The sequence below is a fragment of the Leuciscus leuciscus genome (assembly GCF_965113295.1).
Source record: "Leuciscus leuciscus genome assembly, chromosome: 10".
Lineage (NCBI taxonomy): Eukaryota > Metazoa > Chordata > Actinopteri > Cypriniformes > Leuciscidae > Leuciscus > Leuciscus leuciscus.
The window spans coordinates 6061335-6081490 of record NC_138734.1 but is presented as its reverse complement, the minus strand read 5'-3'; the positions used below and the strand labels follow the sequence as shown (position 1 = coordinate 6081490).

The 20156-nt window shown below is 36.7% G+C and overlaps 1 protein-coding gene and 1 long non-coding RNA gene across 2 annotated transcripts in view; one reads left to right on the top strand and one right to left on the bottom strand.

Moving 5' to 3' along the window:
- Positions 1–370: 370 nt before the first annotated feature.
- Positions 371–20156, top strand: part of kifc3 (kinesin family member C3) — a 45981-nt gene continuing 26195 nt past the window's right edge. The window contains exon 1 of the mRNA XM_082182166.1: positions 371–588. The gene's annotated coding sequence lies outside the window, so the exon portion shown is untranslated. The remainder of the gene's footprint in view (positions 589–20156) is intronic.
- LOC309507861 lies at positions 1664–3495 on the bottom strand. Its single transcript, XR_014209255.1, has 2 exons — positions 1922–3495; positions 1664–1879 (listed from the first exon to the last, which is right to left on the bottom strand). It is a non-coding gene; the product is annotated as an uncharacterized lncRNA (long non-coding RNA).

Here is a 20156-nt window from a genome sequence, read left to right as displayed (position 1 = left end):
TGAACAACTATAGGCCTACACTTTACAGCATCATGCAGGGGCTGTTAAAGACTCCATGCATTGTCTATAATCTTAAAGCAGATGTAAAAGCACAAGCTGTATTAAAAACGATGTCAAGCAATATGCTTCTTTAAAATGTATCCACACGTGTGTAAAATGCTAACATCTTTGAACATATTTTACTTGTAGCTTATAAATAAAAGACATTTTTCCTACCTACAGTGGCAGTTCTTGTAGTAGTGTATATTATTGCAAGTCTTTTTAACATCAGGAGGGCTGACTGAGAGTTTGAGTTAATGAGGACTGAACGGTGGCCTGGAAACGCGGTCATTTTTCCTACATGAACAGGAGGAGCGAGCGTTTGCGTCACTGCAGTCAGCTGTGCGCGCGCGTCTCGTGCTGCATGTTTCACTCAGGCGTGTTTATCTTCACTTCACGGGACACTACTAAACTTTCAGCTCTTCAGACCGCGAGACTGAACACTGCTTTTTCAACAAGTGGGTAAAAGAGTGGAATACAACTTGAAGGAAGCGACTTAAGGAGGAAACCGGGCGGAGGAAGGAGATTGGCGTGCAGCTGGCCTGAGACGTAAGCACATTCTTTCACTTATATTCCGCACATGCTTCATACTTTAATGTTATGAGGTATATTAAAGCGCTATGTGGTGAAAACATTGGCGACTTTATAAAACACGTGTAAGAAATACAACTGTCACGGTTATACACAATATTTTCGCCAGTACTGTCAGTCAGTCAGGCAAACTCATTTAATAAAGTAAATATAAGTTGCAGAACATCCTGAATCATAAACTAAACATCCCGTTTCTCGGTTCAAAATCAAGATATCGGCTTGCGTTTTGTCGAAAGAGCGGCTGTATCTTCTCTAGTCTAGACTGTTATTATAGCCTAACGTTACCTCTATACGTGCCTAAGCCTTCAATTATAAACTACACTGTGTTTTAATCAAACAACTGTTTTAACTGGAAAATTACGGTTTGTATTTTGGGTGTATCAAAGTCCGGGTGTGCCCGGTACAAATTTCAACTGAACTAGTCATCATGTCAGTTTGGAAAAGTCATATCAGTTGAATCAGTTTAGACAGGCTTATGAAAAACGCCGTGAGAGGTTTACACTGCTGCATTCGCCGATAGCACAAGTACATCTTGGAGATGTCTATTTGATGTCTGCATTGACATCTGCAAGATGTAGGCACCTTTTTTCGAGTGTTTGTTCTCTGACGTTTCCTGTTAGATGTCATATAGACATGTTGAAGATGTCTTTAAGATGTTTAAGATTTAGAACAAAACTGCCTTTTCTAAGACGTTTATCAGATGTTTTTACCCAGCAGATGCTTTCCAGATTAACAGATCTTTAGCAGACATCTTACAGATGTAGCCTGTGCTGTCTTTTAGATAGTGGCTCAAGTTGTTGATTGAACTTGATCAAGTCGACTTTGAATGCTGTTCTGGACAGTGTGTTCTGTTTGTAAAAACTATCCAGTTTATGTCTGTTGGACAGTTCCGACATTTACTCACCCTCATGTTAACCATGGTGTCTTCTGAAGCCATGCAATAGCTTTTTGTGAGCAACAGACCAAAATGTAACTTCTGCACTCATAATCTGACCCCACTTTAACTATTAACTTTAAAAGAAAAATTTAAAGATATAATCATAGACCTACAATTGCAAGATATTAGCTTGAAATTCTGAGGGGGGAAAAAAACTGAGAAACGTCAGAATTGTAATCAGATTTGTAAGATAGTCACAAATACCTTTTTTGTTTTATTTTTATTCCATAGCAGAAAAAACAACAACAAAAAACAGAATTGCGAAAAGTGTAAACTCGGAATTCTGAGAGAAGTCAGGATTGCCGCAATTACCTTTTATATACTATATTTGTTTTATTCTATGGTGGGAACAACCTTCCATATATGCGGTTTCAGTAGACTGAATATAGCTTGTGTGTTATTAAAAAAATTAATAATTGCTTTTAATGTCAAAAAATGAGCACATTGTAACAAAAATTGAATGTTTTTTCACTGTTTTGCACCATGAGTAGTTTTTTCACCATGAAGCAAGATGCATAATTCAGACACCAAAAAAACTATCTATGCTAGTTGCTAGAAATGCGTAACTGCCATTACAATGCATTGCAGACAACGCTTTGTCAGTTATAATCCGTAGGTTTTTCCGTTTGATGGGGTGTGATACTGAGTGTGTAGACGTGTTGGGCTGCTTTGTCCAGTTTGTATTCTATCATTCCCGAATATGCCCTTAAGTACATTCCTTAGTGAGGAGTCAGTGAGAACAAACTATGGCACTGACACTTTTCTTCCAAGAGTCCTGTGTGTGTGTGTGTGGTTGTTGTGATGAGGTGGCGAACAAACACACTGTAACTTGTTTGCTGTCAAAATGAATGCCTGTCATGTCTTGTTTTCCTCCAGCAAACCAAGCTGACCAAGGTAATTCCAATACTGCTGTTGTGTAGAGTGAATCATGCTCAGAAGCCTGAGTGTGTCTGATTTATGAGTGAACCGTTCATTTGAATTGGTTTTTCTCAGTCTGAATGATTTATTGTCAGTCTGTATCAAAATGATTTTAAAAGGCATATCTACTCATTACAAATGGAAAGAAAGTAATTCATCAGAAAGTGTGAGATGATTTTTTTAAAAGCTTTTTTTGCTGTTCACTTTTTGTGCATCACAAATTTTATATTCCATGCATTCCATGCATATTCTATTAATATGGGCTTAAAATGGCATGCAATGCATAATAATAAGACAAATGATAAAAATGTTGTTTAAAATTGTTTACTTTTAGATTGAGAATAACACATCATTCTTTGGGACGCTGCTGTCATCGCTTGAAGTCGACTACCAGTTATTACTGCATGATGCTGCATTTAAAATGACAGTTTTTAAGAAAGTAATGAGTGACATCACTCGTGGTATCACCTTAATTTTTGGTTAGTCATATAATTAAGGAATATCCTATGTTACATAGTACTATTTTCCTTTCCCTAATTATACATTAGTTCAACTGTGTAAACAACATAACTTCCTGAGACACCCTGTCACACCCCTCTGTATACTGGCAATACAAGGAAGACTTCATGTTACATAATTGCAATGAATCACTGTCATCTATCCAGGAAACCAGCTCAGACCAACAGATGGCGCTGTGCTCCATGGTCTCTCAGCATTTATGGGCATGTATCTTCAATAGGCCAAAGAAACATGCAAAGCTTTTTTGTGTGGCTACAGATGTCCTTTATTGGCATTGATGGTTCCATGAAGAACCTGTAACATCCATGGAACTTTTTCAATGAACAAACGGTTCTTTATACTGGAAATAGGTTCTTTAGATTATAAAATGTTCTTCACACTAACAAACAATGGTTGTTTTAATAACTGTTCACTTAAACATTCTTTGGGGTGAGTGAAAGAACCTGTTTTGTTGGTCGACTCTAAAACATAAAAGAATGATGTTCTTATTTTTGGGCATTTGAGTTTTAACAGCCTAAAATACGTGTTGCTCTGTTAAGAGCTATTTTTTTTTTCTTTCTTTTTTTCTTTCTTATTCTCTGGCAGTCCCTGGGCAGAAGTAAACTTTACTGGGTGCTTCTGTAAAACGCAATGTGTGCAACAGATGTCAGACACCCAGAACATGTCTGGCTCACCACATGCACGTACATATATGCCTGTATGCCTCGGCGGAGACTCTGACTCACTCATGAGGTCAATGCTCATTGGCAGTAGGTTGGGTAAAACCTGTGTTTCCACTGTTTGACTTTTCATAGTTTACACTTATCCTGCCTTTTCTGACCTGTGCTGCCAAGACCAGTATCCTCCAAAGAAACTAGTTCCTTGAAAACGTATGCATTCAAGCTGTTTCTCCGACAAGAAGATAAAAGTTGAGGTATTGCATCATACATTGGTTGACATTAACCCTGTAATTTTGAGGTTTCCCACCCTTTTCTGTTACTCTGTAATTTGCTCCTGAAATAGCACGCACTGAGGCCATTGTGTCAGCAATGCTAAATTCATCGCTGTGTGGAGACGAGACACTCTGAGAGGTTGTACAGTGCTGACTTTCTCTTTCTGAACTCAATGTCTCTTTGCATTAATTGTGAAGGGCTTGAATGAGAGTGGTGGCATCTGTCAGCTTTTCCTAATCCCACTGCTCACTTTGCTGAAATATTTCTGTTCTAAGCTGCTTAACCGAGGTGGTCGTGTTCGGCGTAGCCTCTTAACTTGAAGTCGCATACCTGGGTGTTTGCACAGCACCTGCACACACACTTTATAATTCATTGATGGATCAAGTTAACAGTGAGATTCCACTGAAAGTTTTGTGCAAATATTTGTCTTTCATGTTTTCTTTGGAGCTAGATCTACAATTGCACCAAAAAGTATTCGGGTCACTTAAAATGCATTGCATATATAATATCATTGCATTTGATAATAAAATATTTAACCAACTTGCATTTATTTAAAAAATATAACACAAGCATACCTTTTTATTAGAAAAACTTTTCACAAAAAATGATTAGGTTTTAAATGAAAAAAAAAAATGTATTGTTCAAAATAAAAACAGAAATGTTGACACTTTCTAGTTGTCAATTAGTTAATTGTTTATGTGATGATCTAGACATGAACTTGAGGAGAACTGTCCTTATACAGCATCAGTTGGTTCAATGTCTATGCAAAAATGACTCCAAAGAAAAGTTAGTTCTGAGGAAAGGTCTTGCACTTCTTGATATTTCGTTATCTAAATATAATATTTGTTGCCATCATGATTTTCCAAACCCTTATGATTTACTTGGAACTCAAAAGGAGATATTCTGAAACTGCACCGGCCTTACTTCGCCATGCAATTGCAATGAATGGAAAGACTAAAGAAAAAAGAAATGGACGAAGGAAGGAAAATTCATACATGTTTGGAACAACATTGTTGAGACTTATCAAGATGTTTGTTTTTATGGCCTTACACTGATATCTACTTTATTGGATTTGTATTGTTTTATTTTATGCTGAGTCATAGCAGCGCTTGAGGCTTTTTGTTCATTGACCTATCATATAATTTCATGTTTATTGCTTTTTATCAGCTAAGCTCACATATCACATAACAACACGCATAACACCAGTGAACGAAAAAATCCTTTAAAAAGTAGTTTGCATTTGGAATCTTGGAAAGTTGAATCACAACATGACAAATTTTTAAATAAATAGATTGTATATGTAATAATATTTGAGTGAAAATCTCAAATTCTTCTGGGAAAAAACAACTTTTAGATTTTTGGTAATCTAACTCTGCATAGATATGTTAATATATTGATTGTGAACTAATTCTTATATAATTTCTAATGGAATTGTAATATAGTGATATGGAAGACGCCGCATATAGTTACCATTTGCATTGTATTGCATTTGTTTGGTGAAGTAAGGTGGCCTCTCAGTGACCTGTTTCATGCTTTGTCAACACTTATGAGATATGGTTCTAGTGGAGCCATATTCTTTTTTTTTTTTTTTTTCACTGAAGTATATTGCAGTCCTATCTTGTTCTGATCTACCCTACCCTGATCTGATTGTTCCTTTCATTGGTTTGACTTTGATCACAGACAGATTTGATTTGATCACAGACCGATGTCACTTATTGCTCTATTAAAATACTGCATTTGTTTGCAGTGAAATGATTTTTTTCACATACATTTTTTAAATCAAATGTTCTTTTTAGTTTGTTGATCTGTAACTACTGTATTGGTTAATTTGGTTAGAACAGGCATTCTTGTTGTTTGTCCTTGGTCTGACTCTATAGTAGCCTATGTGATAGGCCCCTAAAAAGGGTAATGAACCAGAAGGTCTTTTGTTAGTCCGCACTCACACAGTGAAAGTGACAGTTTATTTTTCCCTGAAGTTTTACCACAAAGCTGCAGTGATCCGTTATGACCACAAATCAAAATTCAGCCTTCAATATTGACACTGTCAGTTTTCACTGTGAGCCATTCTTTTTGGTCGTCCATTTCCATGTTATTTTCTATTCATTGTCGCACAGCAGAAACATGATGGCAAGTTTGTAAGACGCAGTTCAACTAGGTCATCTCACCATGGCAACAACCAATCAGGGACCAGCTTCTTTATTATTCTCAGAGGTGCATTTAAATTTTTGAGTTGATTTTCCTTTTTTTTTGCATAGATACAAACACAGTCGTTACATCATCGGCTAAGAGACGCTTAGCTCTCATGTACTGTAGTGACAGATGGACACCATGGGAAAAGGGAGGGAGAAAGAGTGAAATGCATTTTCTCTCTCAGCAGAGGTGTGGGACTTCACTTCACCAGCAACGCAGGAGCAGCCGGGCTGTGACCGCTTGGAGTTTGCCCATACTTATGAACCACAAACTGGGATAAAGATAACAGAAGGAGTGGTCTGACCTGTGAACCATTAAAAAACAAAACATAAAACCATTAGTGACGCAAGAGGAGGTGAAGATTTGTTGGATATCAGCTTGTGCCAATGGCGATTATGCATCTGTTTGGATGAAGAATTTAATGATTACTCAGTCGATCTGATTTCTGTGGAATACACCAGTTGTGTTATCAAGGTTACCTTTGGAAGTTCTCCAAGAGGCATAGAGATGTGAAAGATAAGGACCCAAACATTCAAAAGCCTTTCCTGGTTAGCAAACCATCTACTCATCTATTATTCCGCAAGTATGCGTGTGTTTGCATTGGCTAACATGAGCTTGTTTATCAGGGTGTGTCTTTATAGATTTGCCCAGGTAGGTTAAAATGGCTTTGTGGGCTTTAAAAGCAGGTGTGCATTAGTCGGCCCTCCCTCATCCTCTCTCGGGCGAGATTGGGAGATGTGAGAGGCCATCTCATTTGCCTATCAGATCACGGACAGATTATCTGTCTAAATGAGCATTAGAAGAAGCTCTGAGGCATCGGAATAACATGTACTGAGCAGTCTTACCATGTAGAAGGAATTTTCCTTGTGAATACAACAAAGAACTGGCGAGAAAAGAAGCAAAAGGCAACTATTATTGGGGAACTTTATTCCAAAACTGGTTGTTTGGATTTGTCCTTCTTTTTGGACTTCAATTTGACAGAAAGGCTCACCATTACACATGCACAGCGCAGTAGAGCTGATATCACGACTGTAACTTCAACCAGAAGATAGTGTTCTGTGCCGGCACTGACCCTGAAACGAGATCAGCCGGAATGTCTTTTACAGGTTACTCCATCTCTGTCTCTGACTGAACGTGTTGGCGGACCCGTTCGTGACGCTATTAGTCAGCACCACCATGTATGTCCTGTGCACCCTGGTGTTTCTGTCTATACACAGCCTGTTTAGGAGACCCAGGGACCTGGAATCCCCTGAACCCAAGGCGATCGAGGGCCCTGAGCACCACAGACAGGATTTAGCCAAACCGGGACGCAAGAAGAGGAATAAGCACTCCTCGCCTGGAAGTTCTGGAGCATTAGAGACCTCAAGGGTCCTTAGACAGCATGACTTTGAAAGATGCCTGGATGGACCCTCCAGAGCAAGTAAAAGAAGATCTTTTCACCTGGATAACGTGCACGAGAGGAGGAAGAGAGCACAGGTGAGATTGAAAATGGAGATCAGCACAGTTTGAGGTTGATCTTCAATGTTGTTTACTTTGCTGATACATGAAGATCACCGTTCAGTCAGGCATATTTAAGGTTAGTGTTGTTTTTGACTGATCCGTTCAGGAAAATCTCCATTTAATCCAAAATGTGGTTATTTATTCATTGATTTCTTCTCATTATTTATGAGTGTTGAATTATTGATTTGGTAAAACATCAGATTCTTTGATGGTTCAAGGTTTAAGGTGAGCTTGAACGTTATTTCAGAATGTCTAGTAGAGCTATTTCAGCCAACTGGATGTGTTTCAAAACGTCTCATCCCTTATCCTATTACTTTTTAGTAGTTTTGTGCGATCAGTTGCTTCTAGAGTAATTCAGAAAGTGAATGACTTGTAAATATCAGTATGTTTTTTTTTTTGCAGAGTGTACATGGGGATTTTCTTGTGCCTGGGATGATTATTATCATCCTGTCCCTCTGCTGTCCCGTTTCTAATGTTCTTTGCTGTCTGATGGACCGTTTTAGCAGATAAAATCCTGAGTGGTTATGTAAGCAGTGGGTTAATCAGAGAGCTCCCTGTCCTCTTTAATCGTAATTTAATTCATACGTAATGCACTCAATCTACTGTTGTTCTCTTGCCTCAATGTTCTTTGCTTTCACTTGTTGGATTCCTATCTGGAATTGGTTTTACTGAACGCTTATTCCACCAGTACCATCAATTCTAGGAAAAATCCTTCATTGGTTGCAGTGCTCCCCTCGCCAATAGATGGTTTCATGAAGAACCTTTCCATTGCACAAAATGTTTTTAGTGGAAAAAAAGGGTTCTTTAGATTTTTTTTTTTTTTTTTTTTTTTTGTAAAGAAATATGGTTCTTTTAAAAACTGTTCACTGAAAGATTTTTTGTTTGGCATTGCTGCAGAAAACAATTTGGAGCCTTTATTTTTAAGAATGTAAAGAACCCTTTTCCACTATAAAACTTTCCACTTTTGTGCAATGGAAAGGTTCCATGGATATTCCTTGATGTAGGTGAAAGCAACTAGGTCAGTTCCACATTTCATAAGACGTACAGGACGTTTCAGGGCTGTCAAATTAAAATGTAAAATTTGAAATATTCATCAAATTTGAAATAAAAATCCACATTTTAATGCAAAATCGGTGCATTCGAATTGTAGGTGTCAAGTCAAGTCATCTTCATTTATATAGCGCTTTTAACAATGTAGATTATTTCAAAGCAGCTTTACAGAGACAAGCGTATAATTTAAGGTAACAGAGATTGTTTTGGCTTTATAGCGGTTCTTTAATAAAGTTATTTTCAAGCTAAAGTTATTTTTGATTGATTTGCTTCCGTCGCAATGATCATTTGTTATTAAATTAGGGGCCGCTAAGACGACACCATTCTCTCTACACAGACTTTAAACGCGAACCTGTGAGAAACGCTGATGGCGTTCACATGCGTATTTTTGGTTCTATAGTTATGTGCGTTTGAATATATGTGCGCAGGTTTGGAATTCCCTACAGACCAAGCCTAAACAAAGTACTGGGCTTTCCTTATGAATTTTGATCGAGAATTTTATTTTATTTTGTCACTTCGGGTAGGAACGCGAAACGAAATTTCCTGACAACGCCTTATCTGTAGAGTGGTAAAGGGATCTTCCATAGGGAGAGACTAGTTGGCACTTCAGCACTGCGTTGTCATCGGGTCCAGGTGAAGGTCCTTCATCAGATCTGGATACGGCCTGGATCCGGCAGGCTGCGGGAAAACCTCGAGATAAACACAGACACTAAAATTAGCGTAGATGCCATTCTTCTCATGATGTAACGAGTACATCAGAATTTATGGGAAGTGTTCCCGGTTCCGGCTGACCTAATCTATGCAGCCTAACATTGAATTATAGAAGTCTATAATGTATTATGTGAATGCTAGGTCAAAGAGATGTGTCTTTAATCTGGCTTTGAACTGACAGAGTGTGTCTGCTTCCCGGACAATGGTAGGAAGACTGTTCCAAAGTTTTGGTGCTAAATAGGAGAAGGATCTACCGCCAGCAGTCGATTTTGATATTCTAGGTATTATTAACTGGCCGGAATTTTGAGATTGCAATAGACGTGAAGGACTATAATGCGTTAAGAGCTCACTCAAGCACTGGGGAGCTAAACCATTTAGTGCTTTGTAAGTAATCAGCAATATTTTAAAATGTATGCGATGTTTAATAGGCAGCCAATGTAGTTTTGACAGAACAGAGCTAATATGGTCATACTTCCTGGTTCTGGTAAGAACTCGAGCTGCTGCGTTTTGGACCAGCTGTAGTTTGTTAAGGTGTGCTTCAGACAGCCTTATTCGTTGTTCATGAGATACGATGAGAATGTGACAGATGTAAGAAGACAGAGACTCAAGACTTTTGGGGTTTTTTTCCAATCCACTGCATCTCATATTTTTATACGCTAAAACTCTGTGTGATCTGCGCTTTGGCTCTTTGTATTAAACTATGTAAGGGTTAATGCCCGACGAGGTGTCCATTGTCAGGTATTAATGGACGACGGCGAGGCGTGAACCGTACGACGCGCAGCGGAGGATGGTTGCCTCCGCCGAAGTCCATTAATACCTGACAATGGACACCTCGAAGGGCATTAACCCGCTTATACCATGGTCACTTGCCAAATAACACATTTTTAAAACATTCGTTTATATTTTAATTAGTTTTACAATAGAGATCTAAAGTTTTTACAAACAATAACTTGGTTTCCCTGGTTACGCCTGACGGTTTATTTACTAGGTGTCCTCTATCTACACTAGGTGTCCTCTATCACTTTTTAATGGACACCCTGCAGCCAATCAGAATCGAGTATTCACCCAGACCATGGTATAAGTATAAATACATGATGCTGTTTTGTTCGTAATTGTTTATGCAATTTACAAAATTATATTTGATTTATAAACGTTAGTTTAAACGTCATGCACTTTTTTTGTACATACAGTTATGTAATTTCGTTGCTTTGATAAACAATTTAATGCGGTGCATTAATATTTTGCTCATTGCGCCCACTTGTGCTCCTCAAAAGCTCCTCTCCACCTACAACTGAAATTATGCCTTTTAAATTTAAATATCATTTGAATATTAGTAATTTTTAAGGATAAAATATGAATTTTGTTTTTCAGCCATTTTGACAGCCCTTGTGCGTTTTGCAATCTAAACATTGCCACAAATGACGCTCTCATTACCATAAACTGAGAGCTTGATGGAAAGTTTTGTCGTGCAACAGTAACTGTTTGAAGAGAAGCTTGCTCTGCAAGTGTTTATGACTAGATGTCAGAAAAACATTGTCATAGAGACTGTATTTGACAGGATCTGTCGCTTGTGGTGTAAAGCACAGCAAGACTGAACATTTTCAATGTGTTGGCCAAGCATCTGTTTTTGCATACTTTTTTTAGAGCATGTTTCAGGCCATAATGGTATTCTGGGACATCACTTTTGCAGTGTTGTCATAATCATTAAAGTTAATGAGAGCTTTTTTGTTGGGAAACCAGATGTAGCTCAACTATCAGTACTTTAAAGGGATAGTTCACCCGCATTCACTCACCCTCGAGTTGTTCCAAACCTGTATGAATATCTTTCTTTTGATGAACACAAAAAAATATATTTTGAAGAATGTCAGTAACCAAACAGTTCATGGGGCCTCATTGATTTCCATAGTATTTTTCAATGTCAATGTGGCCCATCAGCTGTTTGGTTACCCATATTCTTTCAGCAGAAGAAATAAATTCATACATACACACACAGAACTATCCCTTAAGTGCTCAGTACTCACTTTTGCAATGAGTTTTAGGGTGTTTTGTTTGACTTGCCCACAGCCAGTGATCAGAATGACAGTATTGGATTATCATTAACAGGGCTTGTGTCAATGCATGGAAAAATCCTGAGCTGACTCAGATTTGTCATCAAAGCTGACACTGAACTTTTAAGACCTTAATTAGTAAACTTTTAACGCATTCCTACAGACGGCTAACAACATTTTAGCATGCTTTAATGGATGGCTTTTACAATCCTTTGGAAATGGTTTCGTAATGCTGACTTGACCATAAACCGATGTCATGTGTGCTCCGTTGAAGAGTGTTTATCAGTTATTAATATTCCTCTATTCTATTCACATTCTCTATGTACCAGCTCAAGTTTGCGTTTGTAACCCAGTTACCTAGCAGTGCCTCAAAGAGTTTGGTCTCATGGGAGCAGAAGAATGGTGTCAGTAGTTGCTGAGAGACCCGTCAATTAATACACCACACAAATGAGTGAGCAATTTCACCCACTGTGACCAGCTTAAAGACAAGTATGCTTGTTTATTTACTTTGTAGTTAGTGCTTTGAATTTGATGCATAGAACATGATTTTTGGGAAGTAATGCTGTCAAAAATATTCAGAAAGATATTATGATATTATTGTCATTATGAATAAATATTCTTATTTATTCAGCTTTATAGTAAGTTTAATTAATTCATGCAATAACTTGAATACAACTCTTCTATGATCATGTTTCTCATTTCTGAATTCACACTTTTTGGTGGGGCTTAATATCAGAAAGATCAGGATGGCACTACTCACTTTATACTGATAACTGATCATAATGAAGGCTTCATGAAAAGAAGATTTTAAGTAGTTTGGTTCAATCTTTTACTGTTTCTTAGAAAAATAAGTTGTCAAGACAATTATCAACAATATTAATGTAATAATAATAAAATAATATAAAGTCATGTGGTGCATCCAACAAGCAGAAAACATAAAATGGGAATTTTTGTCTCTGTGACCCTCATGACTGTCAAGGTCAATATGTCTCTTAAAATATTAGATAATTTGACCATTTAATAACAAGGAAATTTAGTTCAGAACTTCAGATTGTACAATGTCATGTGTTGCAACTTCCCAAAATCTGAATGATATTTATGAACTAATATTAATTAATGATATTTATTTAAAAAATTAATAAATAAAAAAAACATTCTTTGAAAGTTGTGTATACACGCATATGCTTGAGGAGTAAGGAAAACGTAATTTTTTTTTTACTTCATAATTGACAGCTGAATTTAAACTTCTTAAAGTGGTATTTTTTTTATTTATTTTTTTTAACCAAATGAAACTTGCATGACTTGGAGTTTAAGCATTGAAAAAAAAAAAAATTATCTCTTGTTTGTCATGTATTCCCGTAGCACAGCTGATACTGTAGGACTCTAGGAGCACCAAGGTTGGGTGTTCAATTCTTTATACCTAAAATGCACTGAAAGATGAACACATTTAATGAATAAATGTAAAATATTTCAGTGTGCCAAACAGTAGGAAGACACAAATGTTAGTGGAGTGAAAAGCAACACCGCGCTACATTTGCATGCTAAAATATTTATTTCAGTGGCCAGTCTGGTGATGGAGAAGGAGGAGGGAACCGGGATAGGAGGGGAAGGAGGGCAGAAGCGCGGGGTGTGTGTGTGTGTGTGTGTGTGTGTGTGTGTGTGTGTGTGTGTGTGTGTGTGTGTGTGTGTGTGTGTGTGTGTGTGTGTGTGTGTGTGTGAGAGATGCGGCTCGGATTCCACCGTTACCAAGGAACAGCGGCAGGAAAAACGGCGTTGGTGTCAGTACGAGAGTGTGTGCGAGGAGAGAGGAGCTGCGTGTGTGTGTATGTCACAAAGAGAGCGAGAGAGACGGCTTAGCTGAGATCGGCGACGTGTGTATGTGTGTGTAAATGAGTGTGTGCTCACACTCCAAATAAAATCTAAAATGATGAAGGCATGAGCGACACCAGGATACCGCAGGGACAGAGGTGAGTTCAGAGATGGAGACGATGCAGAAAAATTTAGCTTAAACCACGTGTGCCATTTTTGTTCATGTTTCACTTGTCCTGTCTAAGATACAGATTTTTTTTTTACCTGTCTAATATTTAACACACATTGTCTTTCACGACACACATGCAGAGGTCTAGATGGTGTTTAATGTCCCTGTGTCCACCAGCGCAGACAGATGTTTGCTATGGAGGGATTTACAGGAGCGGAGGGATGCGGGGATTTTACTCTTATGATGGGGGATGGGGAAGCTGTAATAACTGGATTCATATGAATGTTTCATGGAGCTGTTCATAGCAGAGAAGTTGCATGTGCTTGCGTCCCTGTCTTTGTGTCTGTACAGTGATTTAGACAAAGCAATGCAGACAGACAGATGGAGAGACATACAGTACTCAGGGGGGGACTGCAGATTGAATGAATGATACAGGAAATCAGACAGACAGCGACAGACTGTGGGACCACAGGATTCACGGGTGACAGACTGTCTGTGCACATGCATGCATCCGCTGAGATGAGTGATTGAGGAAAGAAATGGTCACTAACAGGATACGTTAATGAGAGCTTTTGTTTTATATTTTAATGATGAATTGATTGATTGAATTGATTGATAAATTGATTGAAAAAAAACTGATACATGCATTTACATTGCTACCAACATGAAGGCATACTATTGTTTTGTATAAAGCTATTTTTTTAAGTCTGTAATGCTACCGACTGACCACAATCCTAACCCTTTTCCTAAAACATTTTTTTATGCATTTTAAAAATAAAAATATGAATCTTTTTGGATCCATCAGATCTATTTTTGTAATTGAGGACATGGGTATTATTAATATATCAGGATATTTTTATTTTATATATATATATATATATATATATATATAATTATTTATTTATTTATATATATATATATATATAATTATATATAATATTATTATGGTACACTTAAAGTCAGCAAATAAATAAATAAATACAAATAAAAAATAAAATAAAGATGAAATAAAAAAACATAAATATACATTTAAAAACAAAAAAATTGATTAAAATAAAAATATCCTGATATATTAATAATACCCATGTCCTCAATAAAAAAAAAAAATAAAAAAAAAAATATATATACCAACCTATAATGCATCAACACACGTCTCAGATTTTAATTGTAATTTAGCAATTAAACTTTTTATTAATCCCCAAAATGGCTTGAACCTTTTTAAAAGGTCATATTTCAAATATAAAATAATATTTGTCCTGGTCTGTTGGAGTTGACTTTACGTTCTTGATGTTTATGGTCTCAAAGACCCCAAAGCATGATGTGCAAAAAATGTCATAGTACACCTACATGATATATCATCCTATACATTAGCCTATTATTTTCCCTTATACATTTTTGTTCATTTACTAATCAAAAACACTTGGAAGGACTTTATCGTTATCCAACTAAACTAGTTATCCAACAATCTATAAAAGGTCATCTCCTACTTTAAGTATATTGTTTTGAGGTGTTTGAGGTCTCTGTCTCGAACACTTGTGCGTTCAGATGTGTGTAGTGTTTTGAATGCTGGTTTAAGAACGGTTTCTCTTCACTAGCGGGTTTGTACATGATTTTTAATTTTTTTTTGTCTGTGTGAATGTGGGTAGCAGAACTAAAATAGAAGATGAAGCACGGGGGAGAGACAGAAACAGAAGTAGGCTAATGAGATTCACACACTCCGCAGTGTGTAAGTATGCTGCTGAAGATGAAACCCATGTCAGTGTGATGGGAATAACCTCTTCCTCAGCCGAACACTCGTTTTCAACCCAGCGTTTCTCAAGAGCTTGTGAAATGCCCATCTGTACTGGATGAAATGAATATCTGTGGTGTGCGGTTTCATCAGGGGACTGAAGCAGATCAGTCGTTTCATTAAAGCAGTCTGTGTGAGATCGTCCCAGGAGACCACCGTGAAACATCAGAAGGGCCTGAGTGTTGATTTACCAATGACGGAGTGTAAATTGACCTAAGGGAAGAGTGAGAAGGAGAGGGAAAGATCTGGGATAAATTAAATGTAGTGTTTTGTTGTTTACTGTGAATTCTGTTGGATAATTAGTGGCTATGTCTGTTAGTACATGACGGATCATCATCTGTCTGTACACCCCTGAAAAATGCATCCAATAATTGGTAAAGAGTGACTCGCATCAGAATCAAGAGGTCTGTGTACGGCTCCCTCTGGTGGTCAAATCACCGTTATGAGGACATGTTTCTTCATTCCAGTATTAGAGAGTGTGTTTTCTATCCCTAAAAGCACATTTCAGCTCTTAGGTTTCTTCTCAGGTGGAGTAAGGACTAACTTTGGGTCGTTAGGAAGCTAAAAGAGCACTTATACAGTACAGGCCAAAAGTTTGGAAACATTACTATTTTTTATGTTTTTGAAAGAAGTTTCTTCTGCTCATCAACCCTGCATTTATTTGATCAAAAATACAGAAAAAAAAATGTAATATTGTGATATATTATTACAATTTAAAATAATTGGTTTTCAATTAATTATACTTTAAATTATAATTTATTTCTGTGATGCAAAGCTGAATTTTCAGGATCATTACTCCAGTCTATCACATGATCCTTTAGAAATCATTCTAATATGATGATTCATTATCAAAGTTGGAAACAGTTCTGCTGCTTAATATTTTTTCATAACCTGTGATACTTTTTTAGGATACTTTTTTATGAATAAAAAGTAAAAAATAAAAATAAAAAATAAGCAAATGTTTTAAAAACAGAAATCTTTTGTAACAACAATATACACTACTGGTCAGTAATTTGGGGTCAGTAATCTTTTTAATAAATCCATACTTTTATTCAGCAAGGATGTGTTAGATTGATAAAAAGTGATAGTAAAGAAGATTTATATTATTAGTAAATATTTTTTTATTTTGAATAAATGCAGTTCTTTTTAACCTTTTATTCATCAAAAATATTAAGCAGCAGAACTGTTTCCAACACTCATAATAAATCAGAATATTAGAATGATTTCTAAAGGATCATGTGATAGACTGGAGTAATGATCCTGAAAATGCAGCTTTGCATCACAGAAATAAATGATAATTTAAAGTATAATAAATTGAAAACCAATTATTTTAAATTGTAATAATATATCACAATATTACTTCTTTTTTTTCTGTATTTTTGATCAAATAAATGCAGGCTTGATGAGCAGAAGAAACTTCTTTCAAAAACATTATAAATAGTAATGTTTCCAAACTTTTGGCCTGTACTGTACATGTGTTTGAATGAAGCTTTTCTCAGTGTTAACTTTTCTGAGCTATTTTAGCAGTGATGTTTATGTTGAAGTCATATGCTGTTGGAAATGTCCTACGAGTACGAGCTCGTCGCGTTCAAGTGCTGTTGTCGAAAAGGACAGGAATCAGGGACACCAGGTTTATTCTTGCCCCTTTTTTTGAGCTTTGCATAACAGGAATGAATTACATTTTAAAATGTATTACAATACAAAAGTTATTTTAAATTGTAATCATTTCTCGCAATATTACAGTATTTGCTGTAATTTTGACCAAATAAATGCAGTCTTACATGAAAAACCTCAAACTTTTGAAAGGTAGCTTTTGTCCTCTGTGTGAGCATGAGCAAATCTGCTGGAACTGTGCAGATGTTTTCCTAAATATCAGGGGAAAGTGAAGGTGTCCAGTGCAGGGATTGGACTTGGACCAGTCCAAAAATGTCTGCCCTGCCATCACGATGGAAAGAGGTCATTTGCTGTCAGCTTAAAGGATTATGGGTAAAATGAACTTGATGCAAGCTGCCTTATCTCTGAGGTGGAGACACACAACGTCTTCACTAACCTGTTAGTAAACAGATTCTTTTCTTTCTAACAACATGAGCATCATTTTGAAGATGTGGAGCGGTTAAGAGCTGTTTGTTGTGAGTTGTGACTGGAGAGGATAAAGATGTTGTGTTGGATGGGATCTCTCATTAACAAGGGCAGGCTGGAGCGGGATCAGCCTGTGCATCCTCAGGACTGCAGGAAAACTGGATTCATGGTACAGCGTGTGTGTGTGTGTGTGTGTGTGTGTGTGTGTGTGTGTGTGTGTGTGTGTGTGTGTGTGTGTGTGTGTGTGTGTGTGTGTGTGTGTGTGTGTGTGTGTGTGTGTGTGTGTGTGTGTGTGTGTGTGTGTGTGTGTGTGTGTGTGTGTGTGTGTGTGTGTGTGTGTGTGTGTGTGTGTGTGTGTGTGTGTTGAAGTCAGCGAGAGACCAGTGTGAATAGAAGCCATGTAGTCTTCGAAGGGGTTTTCTGCGCTCCAGGAGGATTAGCTTCAGCGTGACTAGCGTGTGTTGTTGAGTTGAGACTGACTGCTTATTCTGCTATTCACTCGTCACCACTAAATTTCAGCCTCTGACCCTTTTTTTTTCTTCTTTTTTAAAGCCCAGACATGTTAAATCAGCCACTGACCCCTTGTACTATGACAGAGAGGTTTTCTGTTTACCACATACTAGCTCAGGCTGAATATTTGGAGAGATTCATGATTATCCTATTAAAGGCTTTTTTTAATTCATGCTGCAGTGCTGAAATGGGTAATGCCTTGGTTATATTTCATCACAAATTTGAAAGGTGTTTTTTTTTTCAATTCTCTTATTTTTTATGATAATTCAGCACCCCGTACACACACCCCCCCCCCCAATCTCATGATCTTAAGAGTAAAAAAAGGCCATTGTAATGTACTGTATGCGCTTTTTTAATGTTTTCAAAGTCTCTTCTGATCACCAAGGCTGCATTTATTTAATCATATATGCAGTAAAAATGGTAATATTGTTATAAATTGTTTCAATTTAAGATGACTTATTTCTATTTGATTAGATTTTAGTGTGTCATTTATTCCTGTGATGCAAAGCTGAATTTTCAGCATCATTACTCCAGTCTTTAGTGTCACATGATCCTTCATTCTAGGGGGGGGATTGTGTAAAGCGTGATTTATTTATTTTTCTGGATTTTTTTTAAATAGAAAGTTCAAAAGAACAGCATTTGTTTGAAATGGAAATATTTTGTCACTTGAATCAATTTAATGCATCCTTGCTGAAAAAAGTATTAATTTCTTTGAAAAAACATCTTAGTGACCAAAAACCTTTGCCACCAACAGTGGTTGTCTGCTGGAATAAATATATTATATAGTACTAGTAAATTCTGTTTTTTTGCCCTTTTTTTGTGGGCAGATGGGGTCTGTTTGTAGAAGACATTATTAGTCAGTTATTAAGTCATTGGGTGTCCAGGTTCTTTTGTCGTCTGTCTGTCTGCAAGGAGCGTAATCCTCTTCTGTCAGTGTGACCTGTAGTCTGTGCGCTCTAATCTCATTTGTCATAACACCAATTGTGTTTATGGCCCTGAAGATTGTTCAGTTGGATGAGTTCTGGTCACGTGACTGTGGGGAGACGTGGGCATCATGCTGAGATTTCTGCAGCATTGCACCTCAATGGACCCTTTTCACTTTTCCAGGGTTCAACTTCTCAGAAGCAGAAGTTAAACTTCTTGAGTGAAATTGTGTAAAATTATAATTTGTGTGTTCCCATTTTCTTCAATAGTAAAAGGAAAAGTCCACGATAGCATTTCTATGACTTTTCAAAAGAGGGAAAAAAGTATAGAGAGAAGTTTATTATTTATGCATTTTAATTGCATATAAAATTTCCATCAATTTGGGTTACAAAGTTTTTAACATGAACTAATAAACATAATGTGAGATATATGTGTTCATACAGTACATAAATATAACCAGTAAGAAAGTAATATTATTGTAACCGTACTAATAAACTGAATGATTTTAAAATACACAATAACCATTTTAATATATTTATAATGGATCAATCCAGTTTGTTTCAATCTCACATATTTTAACTAATTGATTCACAATGTTTAACTGAAATGTTTTTTTATGTGGATTCTAAGCAATTTGAATACACGCATTTAAAAAATATGATTATTTAAATAAGTTATGCCATGGTATTTTGAGTGCAGAAATCTTACCTATTTCTTACCAGCTTTGTTTATGAATGACTTGCAAAAATGCATCACATTAAGTTTATTAGTTTGTTAAAACTGTAATTTAAATTTGATATGCAACTCTATTTATTTATTTATTTATTTATTTATTGTGCAGGCCGATATGGCAGTAGTTTGCACAAATAATGATTCAATTTAACGGCCATGTAAAATGTTATTATTAAGGGCACAAAAGGGCTTTCCATACTTGAAATAGTTAACCCTGGGTCATTGTAAACCCCAGGTAAACGGGATCCTTGCTACACATTTCACACTGATCATAATTCACCTGGGGTTAACAATAAATCCTGAGTATTCATAAGCTGTCGTTCCTATATTTCTAAACCCTAGTTCAACGTTCTTATTCGCGTATTTGCTGTGTCACTGACTGGACCAACACCGCTTGCGATATGTTTACATGAAGCTCAAGCATTGCGCATTCTTATATTACATATAGCCACCTTAACTATCAAGTTTATCCTGAATAGTAATAATAGTAGCAATAAAACTTGTCAGCATTTGACATTTTTCCAATCATTCTCTGAATTTACTGTTTATTTACAATGTGCAGTGTTTCCGTGACACTCCGAAGCACGTAAATATAAGGCACTCGATTGATTGTCTGTTGCTAAGTGTCTAGCTGTAGGCTAACATACTAACACCCTGTACAAGTTTGCCACTGCAATGCAAAAGCAGTGCTCAACCTGCTCCTGAGCCC